This window comes from Malurus melanocephalus, unplaced genomic scaffold (genome assembly GCF_030028575.1).
Source record: "Malurus melanocephalus ecotype Western Australia unplaced genomic scaffold, MMel_1.1 scaffold_64, whole genome shotgun sequence".
NCBI classification, from domain to species: Eukaryota; Metazoa; Chordata; class Aves; order Passeriformes; family Maluridae; genus Malurus; species Malurus melanocephalus.
In genome coordinates this window covers 2,134,468-2,155,310 of record NW_026623296.1, presented here as the reverse complement: position 1 = coordinate 2,155,310, position 20,843 = coordinate 2,134,468, and the positions used below count along the sequence as shown (strand labels likewise).

The 20,843-nt window shown below is 43.6% G+C and overlaps 1 protein-coding gene across 3 annotated transcripts in view; it reads left to right on the top strand.

Moving 5' to 3' along the window:
- The window catches only part of FOXP1 (forkhead box P1), a 376,963-nt gene that overhangs the window by 33,991 nt on the left and 322,129 nt on the right, over positions 1-20,843 (top strand). For all 3 annotated transcript variants that reach the window (XM_057366399.1, XM_057366400.1, XM_057366393.1), the window contains exon 2: positions 10,628-10,755. The gene's annotated coding sequence lies outside the window, so the exon portion shown is untranslated. The remainder of the gene's footprint in view (positions 1-10,627; positions 10,756-20,843) is intronic.

Below are 20,843 nucleotides of genomic sequence, written 5' to 3'. Positions count from 1 at the left end.
CTGTAGGCTGGTGTCTCTTTTTTTTTTGTCCCCTCCCTCTCTGTCCTCTTTAGCCCTTATTAGTGTGAATCAGTCACTATTACTTTAATATTACATTTTTTTTAATATTGTGTTTCTGAGGAACTTCTCAGAGCGTGGTTTGATCCTTTCTGCTGATGTCAGGCAATCTCTTGGTGCCAGAGGATGTTGGCTAAGGCCAGGCTTCCCCCYGTGCCCTCGGCACTGTGAACTCAGTTTTTCCAAGTGCTGCTGGAAAGCTGTGCGCCGAGTTCCTGCAGATTTTAGAAGATTTAAAAACCAACTACAGCGATTTTATATTCACTTTATCTGTTCATCACAGATAGGTGTATTCTGTCCATAGGGTTGGGATGCCCCTGGCTCTGCTGTAGTGGCAGCARTGCTTTGCTGTGCATTATTGGGATTGCACATTATTGGAATGCTGGGTGGATTTGAGGATGTCCCAGTGCTGCCGTCACTGCTCAGCCCAGCGGCTGCTCTGCAGCATGAACTGGCTCACTCTTTTTCTCTCCCTTTCTTCCTTTTCAAGCTGTGATGTCTGCTCCAGAGGAAATGTGACTTTCGCATTTTTTTTCTATTCAAAAGTGGTTTTTTTTTTTTTTTTTTTTTTTTTTCCCTATCTTTGAAACCGTTTTCTGGCACTCACAAGTTGAAATGTAGCAAGGGGAGAAAAAAAAGCCCAAAGGAAGAGATCTGAAATTTGACCTCCAAAYATACTTAGTAGATGTGGTGGAAATTACAGAGCTTTTCTGTGGAGGAAATAAGGTACAATGTGTGGTTTGTTTCTGTGGGCAGATGTGCCAAATGTAGGGCAGATGAGCTAACAACAAAAGCTGAAGTGATTGATCTGGCAGAGCTAAGAACTTAAGTAAATTATATTCCTTAGTAACACAAATTTTGTGAAAAAGCCTCAGTCTTGGAATAAAAGTCAGAATACAGCTGGACTTAATTAACTACTAGTATTAATTTATGCCATTGTTATCAGCAATAGTTTTATTCCCATTTTAATATTTTAGCTGCTGAATTCTTACTTGTAGTAAATGTCCCTTAACAGGACATGTAAAATGATGTTTCACACATAATAATGCTTTGATTACATTTATTCAGGAGRGAAACATGTACAGACTTGGAGGCTAGATGGTGGAGTTTGACTTGAACTSTGGTTTTATTTGCGTGTTACTGGAAATTGGTATTTATAGACGCTGCTTGGTGCTCCCTGCTTCTGCCATGGGAGGTAGATTCAGATGCRTGAGCCTGGAGGATCACCCATTTCTTTGCYAGGATCAGTGAGRTCAGGAAARGTTGTGCCCATGTATACAAAACTGKTTTTAAGTGACTGTTTTAAATTAGAATAAATCTGTGTTCCACCAATTAAGCTTCGAATGCACAGCCGATACCACTCGCTATTTTAAACAAGCGGCATAATAAAYGCAAAAACTTAAATATTTTAGAGAAAATACTTGGAGAGTTGAGACATTAATTTAGACATTAATTTTGCCATATTCCGYCTGTTTCACAGGGATTTAAAAAGTGTTATTGCCACCCTGGGTACACCAGAATAGAGATGAAACACCATGGGGAAATGACTGCCCTGTGAGCTGTCTGCAGGATGCTCAYGGGCAGAAAATTRTCCCAAAAGCTCCAAAATTCCCTGTCCACAGTGCCTTTTGGTGTGTGCTGGGGTGGGTTCCACTGCCCCAGGACCTGCAGGGAGAGCATCCAGACAGGACTGTGGATTTTGGCTCACGGGCATTTTCGGAATCGCTTAAACTCAGGGAATTCATAACTCTGGAATTCAGCAGATTTGTGCAGCTCTGTCTGTGCCTCCTCCAGCGCACGCTGGCTTTTCTGCCTTCCTCCCCCTGAGCATCCCGGGCTAAAAACCTCGTGATGAGCGGCCCCACTCACGGGTTTGGGCTCCCGAGCATCTTATCAGCAGCTCCGGGAAGGTGAATTCGGCCGCCGGGAGGGAATGGCAGGGCTGGGTGAGCCCAGGCYGGGCTGGGGCGGCTGCTCTGTGGTTTGTTGTGTCTGGTTTGGTTCCTACTTTTCGAGTTGCAGTTGCGTTTGGTCATTYGAAGCTTATTTTCCTAGTCTGGCCAAGCCAGCAGGATCCCCGTGCGCTGCAGGGGAACATAAAACATCAGCCTTTAAGCTGGAGTGCTCAGTAGATAAGRATTTTAAGGCTCTTGCATCATGCGCTGTGTCTTATGGGCTTACTTAGTATACTCCATTTGATTTAATTTAGATATTGAATAAGGAGAAACACTTTAAAAGCCAGAAAAAGTACTGCACGTTGTAGCGCCTCTTCTTTCCCCATTGCCTTAAAGACAGATGGCCGGGAGGGCCAGCTTAGGCTGTGATTACATTTATTTAATTGTAGGCAGTAACAGGGTGTTTTCAAACTGCTTAAAAATGATGCTACGCCTTATCTGTGAAGTGTTTCAAAAAGCCAGCAAGAATTCCTTGGGCTTTTGTTTTCTTTCTTCTTTTCCGTGACTAGACGTGAGGAGTAAGTTTTCAACCTTTTCAAGAATTRGGAAATGTACAAAATTAGTGGATTATTTCAGTCGTGTGCATGGGGGAAACATGAAAGTCAGTGGGTGGCTCTGCCAGTGGTCTCCTCATTCTTTTGCCATCCCATAAATACAAATACAAGTTGTAACTGAGCTGCTGTAAGTGTTTGCTCGAGCGCTGCTGGGCAGCCATTTATCCTGCTCAAAGGTTTGGTATTCTTTTGGTCTTTGTGCTGGCGGGATGGGGGAAGGCTGGGGAGCAGGAGGTGCTGCTGGGTGGCCTTCCCAGGAAATAGGGTGACCCTAAATAGGGTGGGGTTTGSCTGGTATGGGGTGGCCGTGCTCTTGTCACCACTCTGCGGGAAGCTGTGACAAGGGGCTGCTGTCTGTGGATCAGCAGAACAGCAAACATGCCACGGAACATTTTAGTGTAGCACTGAACGGGGAGCTGGCAGGGGAAATGAAATATTTGCAAGTCGTGAAGGAAGYGGGTTCGTGAGTTTTGAGGTGGGATTGGGATTGTTTGCAAAGATCCCTCGGCTGGCCAAGACGCTTGTGCTGGATTTCATCACTCTAACAGGCTTGCGTGCCTTTCACTAAACACCACAAAAAGTGCCTTTGGATTATAACAGATTTGCATTTATTATTTTATGTAGCATATATTTATATAATATGTTCTTGCATTCATTTATACATGGAGATAACTTTGCATTTGAGRCTATTAGTTACTGCATGAATCTGCACCACCCTGCAGTAATCACGGCTGCACATTCTCTCAGTGAGAGCCTGGAGGATCTTCAGAGTGGGTGAAAATTATCCCAGACATAGGTTTAAAAAAAGAAGTGGGGGGGGAAGAAAAAAAAAAAAAGGGCAAAAGAAAAGCAGGCCTCCCAAAAGCTGTGGTGGAACCCGGTATTAGCAAATGCTTCTAGGAAGTTTGACTGAGAGCCATATGGCAATGTGGGGAGTATTATCCATCTCTCCAGAAGTTGGTCTCTGAATCAGCCTATTGACTTCAACAGCACTTAATCATGTGTTTTAGTTCTTCTTTGAAAAGGCTCGCATTCCTGAATCATGTCCTCCGATTTTAACCACTAGACGGTACTTTGTTGTGTGGTAGCAGACAAGTTCAGTCATATTTCTGTGACTAAGTTTGCAAGTTGTGACTGCATCACTAGTGAAGTATGCTGATGAATATTCCCCTTCTTATCAGAATCCAAACATTTGCTGCTGTTCCTGAATTTTAAGGTGAGACTCAGTCAYTTCTGGGAAGGAGTTTGTGGGATGCTGTGGGATACTCTGGATTTCTGTGCTCATCTGTACCGTTGTGGATGCTGTGATGGAAACAGGCAAAACCAGTGATCTCAAATTACTGCCTTTAATTCTGCTTTCAAAATCCCTGGGTGTTGGTGGTGATCAAACCCATAAAATAAACTAAAAACCAGTTGTGCGGGTCTGAATTGGAATTGTATTTGAATGCTGAAGGACTGCAGAGCCTCAGATGTGGCCCTGCTRTGTCAGGGTTGATTTGGACTCTGGTGGAAGGAAAGGTGGGTTTGTGTGTGTTTTTGGGATGTCCTGGTTTGTGTCCATCCACAAATGATCCTGCACAGGTGGAACTGCCAGGTACCACCCACTGCAAGGCGCTGGATGCCGGGCAGTCCTGTAAGCTCTGTTCACAACTTCCACAGAGCAGAGATGCAGGGGAGGTTTGTGCCCCTTTCCCAGGGATTCCTGMTCTATTCTGTCCATTATTCAAAGGAAACTTGGGGCAAACCCCTGTGCCACTGCTAGCTTGGCACGCAGAGTGCCAAAATCCCTGTCCCAGCCCGCTCCTGGTGAGGGGGTGCAGTGCCTTCGCTTTCATCCCTGAGATTCATTGTATTTCAGCAGAATATTTTGTCTCACCTTTCTGTGTTTTTACAGCTAAAGCAGTTTTTACTTCCCAACTTTCAACATCTGGAATTCAGTTTCAGTTTATTAAAAAAAAAAAAAATCATAATCCGCAGTCTGGATGAAACACCAATGCCTTTGTATTTGCCCGCAATTTTTAGCTTCAATTTTGTATCCTTGGCAAATGCTAAAAGTCCCAAGTAGTTGCATGTTCAGGAGATGCCGTTCCTTAGGCTTAAACCATTAAAAAAAAAAAAAAAAATCCTGTTAGACACTTTTCTAATTGGGGATAATACCAAAATGATTGATCAAATTAAGCATGAGAGCAAAGTTGCTGGGGCACAAAGCTGTGCATTGCTGCTGTGCTCCGCAGCGAGGTTCTCCCCCTGTAGCTGAAGTTCCCTAATGGGCCTCTTAGGCTCTGTTGTTTTATTTTTTTTTTTTTTTTAATAAGGTGCTGTGTAGATCCCATTGACTTCAGTTGTTGATTGGGATGCCTGACAGCCGGGAAATTAAGCCCCTTCTTTGTGACCGAGTTGAAGGCCAGATTTTCAAGGATTTTCAAATGCTTAGCACCCATAATTGGTGTTAGATTTTTTTTTTTTTTTCTTTTTCTTTCTTTTTAAAAAAGTTCACTTCTCATATGGGCATATAAATAAGGGTGAAAGATTATGATACTTGTAGCAACTGGTGCTGCTGGGATGTAATGAAGTTTCTTTAGCACAAGCTGACTAATGAGCTGGTTACTTTACTGTCCTAATAAGTTTTGTTCTGCATTTCTGCCTTGTTTGCGGATGCTGAGCATTCCTGTGAATTCTGCTCCGGGAGGAGAAACTTCCTTGCTTCAGCTGCATTTTTCTGTGTTTTTTGTAGTGATTGTGAGGGACAAGGAGGGGGCAGAATGAGTTGAGTAAATTAGACAACTGTTGGAAAAAAAGGGGGACATGCAAAATCAAGTGTTCTACTTGCGTAATCTGTTTAACACCAGCGAGCCACGGAGCCTTGTGGGACACGGGAATAAAAGGAACATCTGTGCAGGCCACATGGCATGCTCTGGAGGARCCCTCCATCCCAGGCAGCTCTGCTCTATTTGCAAATAAAAGCTCCAGCCAACATCAAAAAGTTGAGGTGAATCCCAGCTGAAAGGGGAGAACAAATGTTACCACTCGGTGCAATGAGGTTCCCCTTGGAAGCAGACTTTGTGGTCYTTTTAGGGATGCTTTGGACATGTGTTTCTAATGCAGTTTATTTAAAAGAGAAGAAAAAAGTTTAAAAAGGGGGGGGGGGAAGGAAAAAGATTATTTATTTTGGAAAAAAAAATCTTTATTGAAATATTTTAGGAAATTGCTGAGCACCTCAAGCTGCAATCAAAATATATTAGGTAGAAATAAGAATAAGGATGTTAGGAGTTTTTTTGGGGGGGAGGGATATATTTTGTTTGATTGGGTTTTGGTGAGGGGTCACTTCCTTTCCTTCCTTTCCTTTCCTTCCTTTCCTTTCCTTCCTTCCTTTTTTCCTTTTTCCTTTTTCCTTCTTTCCTTTTTCCCCCCTGGATGCAGACATCCTGAGATCCCAAAGCTTTCCTGTCTGCTCTTACTCCCTTTATTTTGCTGCTGGTTTTGGTGGCTGGTAAACAGCTCCATGGTTCAGCAGAGCCCTGGGGAGCTGCTCTGGCCTCACTCCCCCAGGACGCTCTCCAGAGGGGAGGATAAACAAGCCAGAAGTACATTTTATTGCCACTTAGAACTTGTTAGAGTGCAAGGACACATCTAGTTCGGTGCTTTGGATTTTCTAGACAGGCTGTATTGTTTTTAACAGAGTCATGTATCAGCAAGCTGGGTAATCTGTACCAAGAAGGCACGTATTTTTTAATATGTAAATAGGAAAGGATGGTGTTTCATCTTTATTCCAATGTACCCAGGGTGGCAATAACGCTTTTTAAATCCCTGTGAAACAGATTGTATATGGCAAAATTAATGTCTCAACTCTCCAAGTATTTTCTCTAAAATATTTGAATTTTTGCGTTTATTATGCCGCTTGTTTAAAATAGCGAGCGATATCATCCGTGCATTCAAAGCTTAATTGGTGGAACACAGATTTATTCTAATTTAAAACAGTCACTTAAAAACAGTTTTGTATATATGTATACATGGGCACAACTTTTCATACAGTTGTCTGTTTTGGAGCAGTCTCTTAGGCACTGATGTACAAGTTGAACCTGTTTTCTTTTGTGCAACATGGCTTTGAGAAATCATTAGTTAAAACAGAGTTCTGTAGTTGCAGTGCCGTCAGTAAACAGCCTGACATGAGCTGTGTGTGAGATGATTGAAGTTCTGCCTTTGATCGGGCTTGGATTGTGGCAGATGCAGTYCYGAGGTGTGTRTGTGTGTGTATTYGTGTGCTGGGGAAAGCTGCTTTAATGAAAATGTGGCCAAGTGGCAAAATAACCTGTCCTTCAGCCAGGGCAGGATGATGATGGAAGAGCAGCAAAAGGAGCTGCAGCAATGTGCTCACCCTCCCCAGGCAGGGCATAGGTGTGGGGAGATGCTTTGGATGGTTCTCTTCCTTTTTCAGTCACATTTGTCACTCATCTTTATTTCCTCAGCCCCTTTTTGACTTGTCCCACTCATTGCCATCACTTTGTAAGGACTTTCTCACAGCTCCCTGTTTTCTCCTTTCAGCTGGGCTCTGTTCTGGTGCCCCACGAGGTGTCAGTGGGATGTTCTGCAGCTTTGTGGGGTTGGTGCAGGTGACCCAGCCAGATCAATGCAGCAATCCCTGACTGGGAATTTCAGATACTTCCTTCTTTTGCAGCCACTTGCTGTTTTCTCTCACTGCACCTCTTTCATTCCCCCGTGCACACAGGGATGCATCTGCTGCCCATCAGGTGTGTCCTGCCCATTGCAGAGCTCCCTGGTGCCCTTGGCGTGGGTGGCACTGCCAGCCTGTGCCTCCCTGGCACTGCTGGATGTTCCTTTACAAKGTAAACTCTTGACAGCTCTTCAGTGCATCAGGGACTGCAGCCAGTTTTGCAGTTTGATGTARGAAATGATGCTCTGGGTTCCTTGAAAAGCCCCAGAAGCAGCTGGATCCCAGGCTGGAGGTRCACAGAGAGGGAAAGGTGAGGCGCCTCATGCTGATGAGATGAAGTCCACAGTGATCTGCCAGAGCTGTGTGCCTCTGCCTTGGAGATTTAAATAGTGAAATATTAAAACTTGTCTTTCAAATCTGTTCAATATTACGAAGATTAATTTTTGTTGGGGGCAGATTAATAGGTTTCCTATTCTGATTAATACAGTGATAATAAAAACGTTGTGATTGCTGGAATTAATGAAGCCCAGATTCCTGTTTCAAGGTTTGATTGACTTTGTACTTCAGTTATGCTAAAGCTGCTGCATCTCATTGCCCCTTATTGAGCTGTAGCCTTCGAAGAATCCGTGTGGGAGCAGGGCAGTGCAGAGGGTCTGTGTTAGAGGGCTGCATTGGAGGCCCTGTCAAAAAAACCTTTTGGGGCAATATGTTTGCCAAACAGTGATCAAGAGTTTTGCTCATGCTGCAGCAGCGTTAGAGTTTGTGTGTCTTTAACGCAGCACTCTGTTTTTGTGGAAGTTGTAAAAGAGGAGTGGCCAACTCAAATGTGTGGGCACATCATTAAAAGCTTCAATTTGTCAATRCCAGATCGAACCCGTGTGTGTGGGTAGATCATTAAAGGCTTGAGTTTATCAGAACCGATCTATAATCTGTTCCTCTCCCTCCTCCACCCTTCCCCTGAGCAGTGAGGGTTGTTTCTCCAGGTTCTCCAGTTCTGAGCTCCTTGGCAGTGCCTGAGCTGCCTCTGTGTCCCTGGGCTGTTCTGGGCTCCCTCCTGGCAGGCTGTCCTATGCCAGGCTCATCCTGGAGCTGCTGCTGTGCCCGGAGCCAGCTGATCCAATGGGTTTGGAGGCTGCTAGCAGGGCAAGTCCCAGAGTTAATGCCGTGAGAACTCGTGTCTTTGGGAGCTCTCTGCTCCCATTAATCCAAGGGATTCCAAGGATGCAGGTGGGGCCCGGCACAGAAAGTACATGGTGATCATGCAGGCTTTGTTCCCTTGGAAAACCTGGCTGAAGCAATGTTTTGTGGAGTATTATGGTGAGGTCAGTTTTGGGTGGTGTAAGGAGCATCCATTTTTCCAGGTGCAGTGTCAGCACTCAGGCCAAGCTGGATGGAATGTCTTCACCTCTTCCACTTACTGCTCTGCTTCTTATTCCTTGGGTAGAACCTCTCTCAGCTTCCAAATCTGCTTGTTGGCACAACGATGCCAAGATATTCCTCATGCTGAGGAAGGATGGGAAGAGTGATCTGCAGGTGATGGTGCTTCTGTACACTGTAGCCTTCATCCCCTGCAGATCATATGTGTTATTCAGACAATAATTTTGYCTCAGGAGTCTTGAACATGAACTATTTTGAGCAAGCATTAGCTRAAAGGAGCCTCAGTTCCTCATCTTCTAAATAGGGCTAACAATAAATTCCTGCTCTACAGATGTATCATGGATAAAAATTTCCGAGCAGTTGAATACTGTGGTGCAGCAGGTCAGCTGGAGAAATCTTGTCCCAACATATGTAGATGCAGCTTTCTGCTCAGCTACAAACCCATCTGCATATCTGTCATCAAGCACAGCAATAAAGCAAGGCTCAGATGTGTGTTTTTGACACTGCTCCATTGCTTTTCTCAAGTGCTCTGCCCCTCATGAATAAAATACAACCCATGCAAGATGCAGGTCACTTTTGGTTTGCAGGTATTTCAGAGCCTCTGAGAAGGAAGTAATTTTTAGCATAAACGCTGTTTAAAAACCCCTTTTGGATCTATTTTTATTGTGCAGCACGGTTTTGTAATAGGGTCACACAGTCCCTATATTTAGATTTCTGAACCCTTGTGATCTTTGAGCCGTTGCGCATTCAGCAAAGAACGGGAGAAAGCCCCAGGGCCAGAGAAGTACCTGGATTTTGTCTTACAAAATTTCATGCAGTTGTTGCTAAGACAGAAGCTTCCAGATGTTCCTCAGGAAGGCTGCAGTGGACTGCCAAAATAATTAACTCCACGAGATTAATTTGGGGATGGCAGTGCTTGCTTCTGTCAGAGCGCTGGTGGATGTAAGGCTGGGAGCAGCCTCTGCCTTGGGGATGCTGTTGAGGGTGAGGATTGGGGGATGATGGGCTCAGAAGCACCACAGGTGATTTTTTTTTGCTATCATTCTTTTCCTTATTCCATTTTTTTTTTCCATTGCAAAGTTTGTTTTGTCCCCTGGGGTTTATGCTGCAGGTCCCTGTTGTGCAGAGATCCTGGGAGCAGAGGCTCTCCCAGGTTTTGGTGCATCYATTAGGGCAGAGTGTGCCCTTCCCCAGTTTGGGCAGGCACCAGAGCTGCTGCTTAAATCCCGTGGGGTTTCATGGGTGTGATGCAGAACAGCCCCAGGAACACCTCTGGTTGTATTTCTGAGTTGTTAGTGCAGGTGCTTTATCAGTGAAGATATTATACATGTTATTTTAAAATATCCTTATTAGTAAAATGGATGTTTCATTTGTACAGGGAGCAGCTTCCTCTGAGCTAAGCTTAAGCTCAATCTGTGTTACTAATAGCTGGGGAAAAAAAACCCATGCTAATTGGTATTTCTTAACTGATGTTTGCAAATTTTGCCTTTCCATCCTGAACATCAAATAGTTTTTATATGTGTTTTTCCTTATCTCAGAGGAAAGATTAATGCTAACAAGAGATTCTACGTTTTATTAAGGTTTTATCAGGATGCAGTGAGTGAAGACAGAGAGTAAATAGTTCAGAAATTCAGAGAGTGTTATATTTTGATAATGYAAAGTAGGTTAAAGTATCTGGATTTTGTGCTCAGTACAGTGTTTTCAGGCAGAATGTGGATTTGGATGGTGACACATTTTGGTATTTAGAAGGAACATAAGCTCTCCTGTCGGAGGAGCACGTTGCAAATGTGAAATAAGCATTTGTCTCTAAAAACCTTTCTTAATATTGTAAGTTTGGGTTTTATTTAAAGCCAAATAGAGTCTGCTGTGTGATAGTCTTGATACATAGACGAGCTTCTGTAATGCTCTCCCAGCTCCAGCATTTATAACCACCTTTTACTTTCAAAGGAAAACGATAGGCTTTGATATGATTCTAGCTGAGTGAAGTTTTAAAACATGTTTTTGTCTTTCAGTCTCCTGAGAACATTTTTTCTGAGTGACTCCGGCTTCCAGACACATTTGCCATGAGAAGGGTTCCAATCCTTTCCTGTATYTGCCCTGAGTCATGAATGGATATGTGTGATGCCTGCAAGTAAAACTGGTGAGTTGTCAAGCCTGAGTTTGCAATAACTCTCACTTATTCTTTCTTACAAACTCTCTTTCCCTCATTCTTTTTTTCCCTTTCTAATGTGGTGGGGAGGTTCATATTGTCTGTGTTTAAAAAAAGCAAATCACCACTATTCTTAAAAAAACTGACCTTCACTGTAATGAAAAGCAGAGATACCAAACACTATCRGATCAGAAAAAATATTCCTTTCCTTTCTTTCTTCCCTTCATCCTCTCAAATCCTATGAAGTGTGAGGTCTTTGGTGGTGAAACTGGAGTTCACTCATGCAGGCAAAGCTCCTGCCCAAAACTGAAGCCTTGCAGAYAGACAGGATCTCAACCAAGCTTATGTGGGCAATTCGTGTCATGATTAAATATGAATATGGAGAGGTCTCCTTGCCATCATGTGTTGCATGATGGGCTCTCAGAGGAACCATTGCCAACAGATAATTAGCTCCAGYGTTCACTGCACTTGCATCCCAGTGACAAAATGGTGTCACTGGTACACAGGAGAGCTGTCCTGCGGCGTGTGCCACGCCTTGGTGCTGCTGCCCAGCCTTGGGGACACGGGGACAAAGCCTGATCAGTCCCTTTTGATCCTGCTGGAGAGGGTGGTGGAGTGAGACCCCTCCTCTGTTAAGGGCCAGTTACCCTTTCCTGGTGGGGTTACCCCTCCAAGAAGCCCCTTGGTCCCGTTTTGGCCATGCAAGGCATGGATGTGCCTTTCCCAGTTCTCCCATCCCTCAGGAACCTGGCATGGGGAGATTTCCATGCCCACTCCTTTTTCCTGCCTCCTCCTGATTGCCTCTCYTAATAACTGGGGTGAGAGGAGGGGCAATATTAGTTTGGGAAAACAAGAATCGTCTGATTATGCAGCAGAATTGGAAGGTCTGTGTAAGAAATCTTTCAAACCCTGGGAATGTGCATAATTAAATTGTGTAGGAATTGGGAGCACAAATTGTTTTTTAAAATAAATTCAGGTTTCTATTATATATTTAATATCCCTCTGTGTGTTGGAAAGTGCATTTCAATTCAAAGATTATAAAACCCGAGAAATTCACACATCAGTGAATTGTGATTTTTCTTTTTTTTTTTGGTTAAGTTTCCATTTTTTCTTTTTTTATTTTTTTTCCAGAGGTAGCATAATTACCATGTCATTTAGCAAAGATTATAATAGCTGTTCAGTTTTTACCGACTGGTATAGTAAACAGTTGAATAAACCCATATGGCAGCTCAAAGTGTGCGTAGAGGAGAGGGATTCTTACCATTTCCTTCATGTCTGAATTACCAACCTCACTGATACGACCGAGATCCCCAAACGGGGACCAATTCCACACTTCTCCAGTCATGCAAAAATTTCTCACTGCTCTGTCGCATACGAATCAATTGATTTTAATCACGGTGGTTAGGTAATTAATTATTTCTTTGTGCCTATAAAGTATGCATGGGGAGCGTGGGTTATATGCAAGGTACATGCCTCGATTTAAAGCACTCTGTGTGTCTGCTTAATGCCTCTTTAGTAAATGTAAATAATGCCTGGGGTTGGAATCTTAATATCCAGGTGGTGTTAAAGATTGAAGCCCTTCCTGAGGCTGGYGTGGGTGAGGTGTGGGTGCTGTGACAGCCCCCTGGCACTGCTTGTGATGGCACTTTGTGTCTGGTCTCAGAGGTGGCACACGGAAGGACYCGAGTGTGTTTCAAAACTTGAAATACCAGGTTGAATTATGGAGGTGTGGAGCTGTGGCCAGCCGGCATCTGGAGWAAAGACAAAGTGTTCGAGTAACGTGCCCTCTGGTACCTTCACTATTAAAAAATAAAAGCAGTGAGAAGAAGGATTGTTAACTCCCTCCAAGTGCTGGCACGAACAAAGAAAAAGACTCGCGCTACTCCTCCTAAAATTCACTTACTTCCAGTTATCTTAAAATTTTCATGTCACATAATAGCTTTAAAATACCTTCTGAATGCATTAGACCCTCTAGGTGCTTAGGAAATATTGCAGAATAATAATATGAAATGACCAAGCATCGAGCATTCCCACTGGAAAGGAGCAGTTGGCCCAAACTGGTGCTTGTGTTCATCTTAACCCTGATGTACGACCAGCCCTCCACCATAATTCTATCAAGAGATGGTAAGTTGCCTAGCAATGTGCTGACTGCAGAGGGTACGTGTCGAGCTAATTCAGTTTTTGTTCTCGTTTTCCTTGAGAGTTCAGCTTAAAGGAGTGATCCTTTCTCCGGCTGCAGCAAGAGCCACTTCTCGGCCGTCTCTCTTGTTCCCCACTCGAGTGTCCCTGGTGATGTCAGGAATTCATTCGCCGCCKTACGCGTCTKAAAAAAAGTTTCCAGCTTATTGAGTAACCAAATGTGGTTTCTGCTGATTGTGTTGACTGAATACGCAGGGCCTTTCGAAGAGGYGAGGGTTTTATTTAAAGCAGGGYGTTCAGTTGTGTACCATTTTATGGCAGGCAAAGGTCATGTAGGGTAAGCAGCCACAACAGCRAATTGCCTCATTGCAGCACCTCGGAAAGTGAGACACAAAGATACAGTAAAAGGTTTTAACAAATTGCTCTTTGTCATAAATTTTTGAAGTTGAGGAGCTGGTGCTGTGTGCGTTTTTAAATTAGGGATAACCATGCTTRTACGATAAATTGAGTTCAGAATGGAACAAATCAAAATAATGGGGTGGTGCTAAAAGCCTGGTGGTGCTGCCAGCAGGGCTTAGCGCTGAACACGGAGCAGACGGTGCATCAGGGACCTGCTGTGTCCCTTCCCACCCACATTTGTGGGGTCCTTTCCATGTCACAGTGCCCCTCTCCCCGCTCTGCCCTGCCCTCTGGCTCCTGGTTGCACAGGGGACTCTATTTGCCCCGTGGTATTTCTTGGGAGCAGGAGCCAAAGGGGTTTGTCGTGGAGCAGGAGAGAGTTCCCTAGGTTGTGTTAACCCAGATGTGTGTCAGTGGGATCGGGAGAGCCCAGCCTGGCGTCCCTGGGGCAGAGCTGCTCGAGAGGAGAGGTGGCAGCAGCCTGGAGGTGTCACTTCTGTCCTAGCAGGATCTCCCTCCTTACGGCATCAGTGGCTACAGGAAGACTTTGTTTTTCTGAAACTTTTCTGTCCGTGGAACTTTCTCTGTGGCAGGGGGAGGAGAGAAGAAGTAATTTTAACAATTTAATAAAGTACATAATGTAAGTTTTATAAGCTGGTGTGAATGCTCCTAAGTATTTTGGTCTTTTTTCATAACACAATGAACCTAATATTGGTAAAAATACAGATCTTAGCTGCCACCATAAAGAGAGGCTAGATTTAATAAACAGTTATGAATGTTGGCAGCTGCCTATCAGATTGTATAACATCGGCTATAGCACATGAAGACAGTGTCAACTTACATTTTATCTCAGAAGTATTTTCAAAGCATTTATTTTGCTTTCTCTTGAGTCCTTAACCTAATTCAAGTTATATAATTGGCGGAATATTTTTCCACACCGCTAATTGGCTGGGTGCCAGCRTGGAAACCATTGTATGACTTGATGATGATCAGGAATTAACATGACATTTGCGTGGTGGTAATGGAATACATTAGTAATGTAATTCATGACTGTAAGAAAGAGACCATCATCTCCCACCTCTGATCAGCAGGAGGGGCTGGGAGGATGATGAAATGCTCCCAGCAGGCACCTCACAGCAGTGGCTGGCCAATCTCGATGTCAAATTTAGTTTTAAATTCTTCAGACAAAGCTGTAATGCTTACCAATTAATTACTACAAATGTCAATTAAAAATCTACCAAATAATGCAGTAAGATTAAATTTCAATTAAAAAAATTACATTTAACAAGGAAGATACAACATTATTTTAATGAATTCTGCTGAAGGTGACAGTTTATCTAGATATATTTATACCGTGTAGGTGGATCTAAATTCATTGGATGATGTTAACCATGTTACTCAGTGTACATATTAGTTTTGAAAATTATTTCGACTTTGGCTGTGTCCTGGAGGAGCTGGGGCATCAGGGGGCATTTCTCATCACCAGGAGAAGGGGGAATTTCACGCCTTCTCAGTAAAAAAATCTTCTCACACCTAAACTGAAGGCTTTAGTGTAGACTTCTATCCTGACCAAATTTGTGGTATTTTTCATTGCTTTATAGTTAGAAAAATAAATAGAGAATTTTTGTTGTGGCAATAGAGCAAGCCGTTAYTTTTCTATGTCTATAATGATTTCTTGGGACAGTTTTTGAAGTAATCTGTTTGATCATAAAGGTAATACGTATTATTCCAATAAGTCACACAATGGGAAAAGGTTTTGCTCTGTGAAGGTGGTGAACTTAAAGTCCTGAGCAGAGCTTTTATCTGCAAGGCTTCCCCCTGGCTTGGTAGAGGTTGTGAATTCATGATTGAAATTTTCTCATTGACACTTAAGATGCTTTAAGGGCTGTTTTGAACCAGGCACAGCAGAGATGTCAYGGGGTGTGTGAAGTTTTGAGTTTGCAGGTGTGTGTGCATGAAAAACTCTCATAAACCTCATGTACCTCTTTGGATGCAGAGTGCTAACGGTGCAAAGTGGAGGTTGTAGCTGGAGTTTTCTGTTGCTGGAGTTTTCTGTTGCAGAAGCTGTGTTTTTATTGCACTGGGCAGTTCTTAGATTGCCTCCATTGAGATGGAGGTGCTGCTGCTTTGGGAAGGCACAAGAGCCTGCARTCACCAGCGTGGCACAGGGGCAGAGCTGGGCTGTGCAAGTGGCTATCTTGATATTAAAGCATTTATGAGATCTGAAAAATACTTTATCAGCTTCCTTGAACTCCTTTTCTGAGAGCTTTTATWGTGTTTTCACACCGTCAGGTCTAGGTAAGAGGGAAGACATAATTGTAGAAGCAGATTTTATGTGTCAAGCCAGCACAGAAAGAAGTCCCTCTCAGGGACCAGAGGCTCCTTTTCCTTGGCACTGTTGTGTCTGGAGCTATCAAATTTCCACAGGTTTWAACTTAAAATAAAATGTAGAAAAATACAATGTGCATGCAGAAAATCAGAGAAGCCAAACAACTGCTCATGGCAGGTTAAAGTGATATTCTCTGTGGTAGACAGGTCCCTTGGATGCTGCTTGTGCTTTTTTGGTAGGTGAATGCAGCAGGCATGATCTGTCTCACTGCTGCAATTTGGAGACCTTTGGGTATTGGTAACAGCTTTACAGGATCATTCCTGCTTTATGCTATTATCTGATAAAACTATCACCAGCAGGAGATGGGAGACAGCCTTTTTTTTTYCCTATAAGGGCCTCAGAAATGGATGATGTGGAAGTGTAAGAGCAGTGGGAACATTTTCTCACCAGTCCTCACAGACAGAAAGGTGATGGAGAGGAAGTTAGAGCAGGGCAGAATAATTTCCTCACYGGCAGCCAGAAAGCTTTAAACAAGGAGACAAGAGAGGGAAGAGTGGGAGCACAGAACATCTCTCTGCCAGGAGATAATGGTGTGAAGAGCTTAGGGGTTTGGGGCACCCACTGGTCGGACAATTAGGTAGCAGTGGAGTTCCTGCTCTTAAAAACCCATCTTTCCAGGGGCTTTCAGCTCTACACAGGACCAGTCATTTTCTGATTTGAGTCCCAGGAGGAAGCTCTTGCTCTGGCTGTGTCTGAGAAGAGGTGTACGTGGTACAGCAGGAAGCGAGTGCCTTCTGTGTCCCAGGTTCTGCTGCTCCCATGTGGAGCTTGTTCCCATCCCAAACACTGATGGTATCTGGGTTCCACATTGGGGTGTCCCACATGAGCCCTGTGCCCATCCTGAGCACTTGAGGTGGTGTCTGGTCTCCTCCTGATTTCCTGTTGGTGAAGATTTCTGCCTTTGGGAGGGAAATGTTTCTCTCTTTCTCTAAGAGTTGGCCAAACATCTTGAAGGAAGAGTGCCATTGACTTTGGAGGAAACATTTATATCTCTTTGGGTTTTTCCTTTTTTTTTTCCCTTAGTGTAGGGTTATGTCAGCTATATTACATTGCAGGAACGCTGAGCTGGGGGAGGAAACTTAAATAAGCTGCCCTCGTATTGCCAGTTTATTCCCAGCTTTCATCCACCGATTTACATGCCATCTGAAATAAAAATACCCAGACTTCAGTAGTTTGTTTACCTTTGCTGATATCACTGTGGGGCGACCTGAGGAGATGTAAAAACTGTTCTGGCTCTGGCATTTGCATGAGCCGTGAGGTTGGGTGAGAGGAGACAGACACTGCGCAGAGGGAAAAGGCAACAGGGTTTATTGAGTCTTTGTCTTACCCTGGTTTATAATATTTAGACAAAAGCAAATATCTCCAGGGAGGGCTTAAGAAATGAGAGAGTGGAGGAAGCTGTACGAGCTGATGGCAGATTCCGTCCTGGTCAGGTGGGGTGGGGTGTGGGATGGCAAAGAGGGGCTGCAAGGGTCAGGCACACAGGGGGGTCCCAGATTGCTGCTTGGGGAGGAGGATGTGGACTTAAAGAACTTGAGCAGGACAAAGTCTTTATACTGTCATCGTGGTAATGCTCCAGGGGGGAGCAGCCTGAAATGCTCTTTGTCTTCATTAATACTTCTTCCCAGCAGAGCCTTAAGAGATCGTTCTCACGTTCAGATATACAAGGAAACCGAATATAGAGTTGTTTGTCATGAAAATCCCATTTATATACAGCGGCTGTAAAATCCCAGATGCTGAGCAGGGAGGGAGGCAGCTCTGTCATCAGCCAGTCGAAGGGAGAGTTGACTATAAAACCAGGCTGTAATTCCCTCTTGACAGGGGTGTGGTGGTTGTGTCTTCAAACAACTCCAAGAGCCTGCCCTGCCAAGCCTTTATGGATTTTGTTCTCACAAGCCAGGTAATAGATAAGTCTGAGCAAGGAGATAGATACAGATATAGATATGTATTTGAAAGAAAGACCTTTGCTCTAGGAAAATATCCATCATTGCTTTTTTAAGGTTTGGTTCAGGATTTCAGCGCAGAGCATCTGAAGCGTTTGGGATCCTTTTGTTGCAAAGGAGGTGCYGTGGGCCTGGGGCTGCGCTCGGCGTCTCCCAAGCATTCAATATCCCCCTGATTCCAGGGCAGCAGGATGTGACCCTCACAGAAAGACAGATGGCATCGGGGAGCTTGATGCTTATTGTTTTCAGCAGAGCTCTACTGGAGCCAATAAAGTTGCTGCCACCACTGCTCGGAGCAAAAGTGGCTACAGCTGAACAAGAGACACAAAATTATCAATTAAAAAAGACATCGCCAAGCCCATTATTTTACTGTTGAAAAAACATCTTCCTTCCCAGTCTGGTTTTTTCCCCACATGGAGTGAATCTTTGGGATATTAATGATCCACTGTCATGTTTGTTTAACACATTTTTTTGACAATGCCTTTTTAGGGTCAAAGCCTGAAGTTTTTTCTCCATGTGTTTCAGCTAAGGAAAACTCCCAGTGTCTCAATGGGGCCTCTTCTGAAACAAACGAAGACTAATTTTTCTCAACTTAATTGGGAATTTCATCTGAATAAACAGAGAAAGGCCAAGGCTTTGTTTATGTAAAACATCGTGAAATGCTGTTCCGCTGAGCAGCGGAGTTGCTGCTGTCAGGCTGGTTCTCACTGTGAAATTGGTGGCCAAAGCCCTCCACAATGGCTCAACTCTCACTTGGACCACCACGACCCCATGGTCTCCTGCCTTCYTGCCTCATCCCCTGCTTTTCCTGGATTACTGCAGGCTTGGGAGCTAAAGACAGTGTCATTTTGGGAGATTTGGCCTTAACCTGACATTTCCATGTTTTTGTGGGTTTAAGTCAAACCTTAATACTACTTCAGCATAATGTTTTTGTGGTTTAATGTTCTTACAGTTTTTTACAGTGTTTCTTTTAAATTCTGTCACTGAAGTGTATGAGAGTTGACAAGTGTAAATATGTAGTTAGACAATTTCAAAAGTGTATTATTTACTGATCGACCATAATGGCTCCAAAGGAACCATTATACTCAATCATATCATGTCACTCTGTGGCACTTATTATGATGGTAATATGGATATGCATATTTTTTTTTTTTTTAAAGCATCAGAAGCGTTATTGTGCATGTGTAAGAGCTGKTTTTAATTGTCAGTAATGCTCTGAGCTTTTTATAATACCAAGAATTTAAGCCACCTATGGCTACCAGCCTGCAAATTGTGGAAGCAAAAATCTGTGTCTTTAGGAGGATGGAAAAAGCCACACTTGATATTTACAGCAGTGCAACTGTGCATCTCCTCAATATGGCTCTTTTATAGCTTTATTAGATCCGAGGGCAGCCTAGAACCCTAACCTGAGAGCTTGGCAGGTAAAAGCTTTCCATTTTATCTCTGCAGCTTTCAGCTGCTCCTGTAAGATCCTTCCCTGACTTCCTAATTGTGTTTGCAACATTAGCAAATGGCCGGTCTGAAAATACCACGCGGTGCAAGCYGTGTTAATTCAGAGACCTTTTTTTCTTTAAGGTGTCGCAGAAGATGTCTTTTTGCAGCACTGGGGCAGAGAAAGAAGGAGAGAAGGCAGAATGAGAGCAGAATGTGAACACTGAACCATGTAAAATAAAAGAAAGAGACAAGCAGAGAGCTGGGAGGGCTAAATATGCTCCAGCCTTTCCGAAGAGCTGGTTTCAGGAGAGAGAGAAAAARAGAGAGAGAGAGGCAAGAGAGCATAAGCAGGAGCTTGCTTGCTTGAAAATGTCTTTTGTGGAGAAGATGGGAGGAGAGTTTGAGTTTTACTGAGTAGAGGTGAGGAGCTAAGGTGCGAGTTTGGCATGGCACACGGCAAATTGATCGTGGAGCAATAATTAGAGAGAGGAGGAGGAATCAGAAGTGTTTCTTAACTTAGAAACAAGGATGTGACTGGCTGCTGGCTGTTGCTACTCGGAAGCAGGTAAAAAAGAGAGGAATCTCTTGGGCAAAGTCCTTACCACAGAAGACACAATGAAGGTGAAAGCCAAGCTCGTGGTTGTTGAGGAGAGATGTGGAAAAGGAAAAACCAGTGTTGTCCAAGAGCTGTCCTTTGCCCAGCAGGGCAGTGATGCCTCTGCAGGAGCTGCAGGGCTGCCCTGGGATGTGGCAGTGGGAAAACCTCCCACTGGAAATTCATTTTGCTGTAAATATGGAAGATTATCCATAAGGAGCTAGAATGAGCCAAATTTGAATAGTTCAGGAGCAGAAGGATGCATACGGGTCTTGAACTGGTAACAGTCAGATTTCCTTGCAACAGTGTTTAAATGAGTAAAAGGAACAAGTTTTTTGTGGTTGGGGTGTTTTTTTGGGAGTGTTATTGTTTGTTTGTTTGTTTGGGTTTTTGTCATTGTTGGTTTTTTTGCTAATTCTGCAGTAATTCTAACTTGTCCCTCTTTCTGAAATTATATTGAAACCAGTTGTTCTCTTTTGAAATACTGAACAAGAAACATAAAAACAAATAAACGTGCTCTTACAATTCTGCCCTTGACCTATATAAACAACTGTATAGTCAGGCTCAGTCTTGTGTTTGTGAAAAGTCTGGGGCAAATTGAACATAATTTTTGAGATGGYTCCTGGTTAGAAAACTTGCTTGTTGAAGTCTCGTCATCCAAAATATGAAATATTGGTGCTGTTTGTGTTGGGATCATTAGCTTAATATTCTGAATAAATTGTATAATGCCGGTTGGTATAAGAGGATGGAATTTATGAAGCTACAGTGCATTTGTACACACACATGCACTAGCACACAACACTTGTTGATGATTCAGAGAAGGAGTAGAGTAATTCAGCTCTTGGACTGCCTCACGTGTGATTGGCTTCCTTTCTGGGGGACTTATTTTAGGGAAAAATCAATGTCAACTGAAAAACATTCCATTCTGAAAAGACAAAAATTCCCCTACTTGTGAAAATGTGTCTTGGCAGCTGATTTAACTTATGATACAAGATTTAACACTTTTCACTAAACATGAATTTTTTACCATGGCAACAGCTACGTTACGGGCCACATGTTGGAGACTTGCATGTTGTTGCAGAAACTTGAAGCTCGCCACATTTAGCCGAATCCTTGTTTCCACCGGCAGAAGGAGCCCACTCCTGCAGCTGTTTTGGGTGTGGATCTCCTGGTGGGGCCC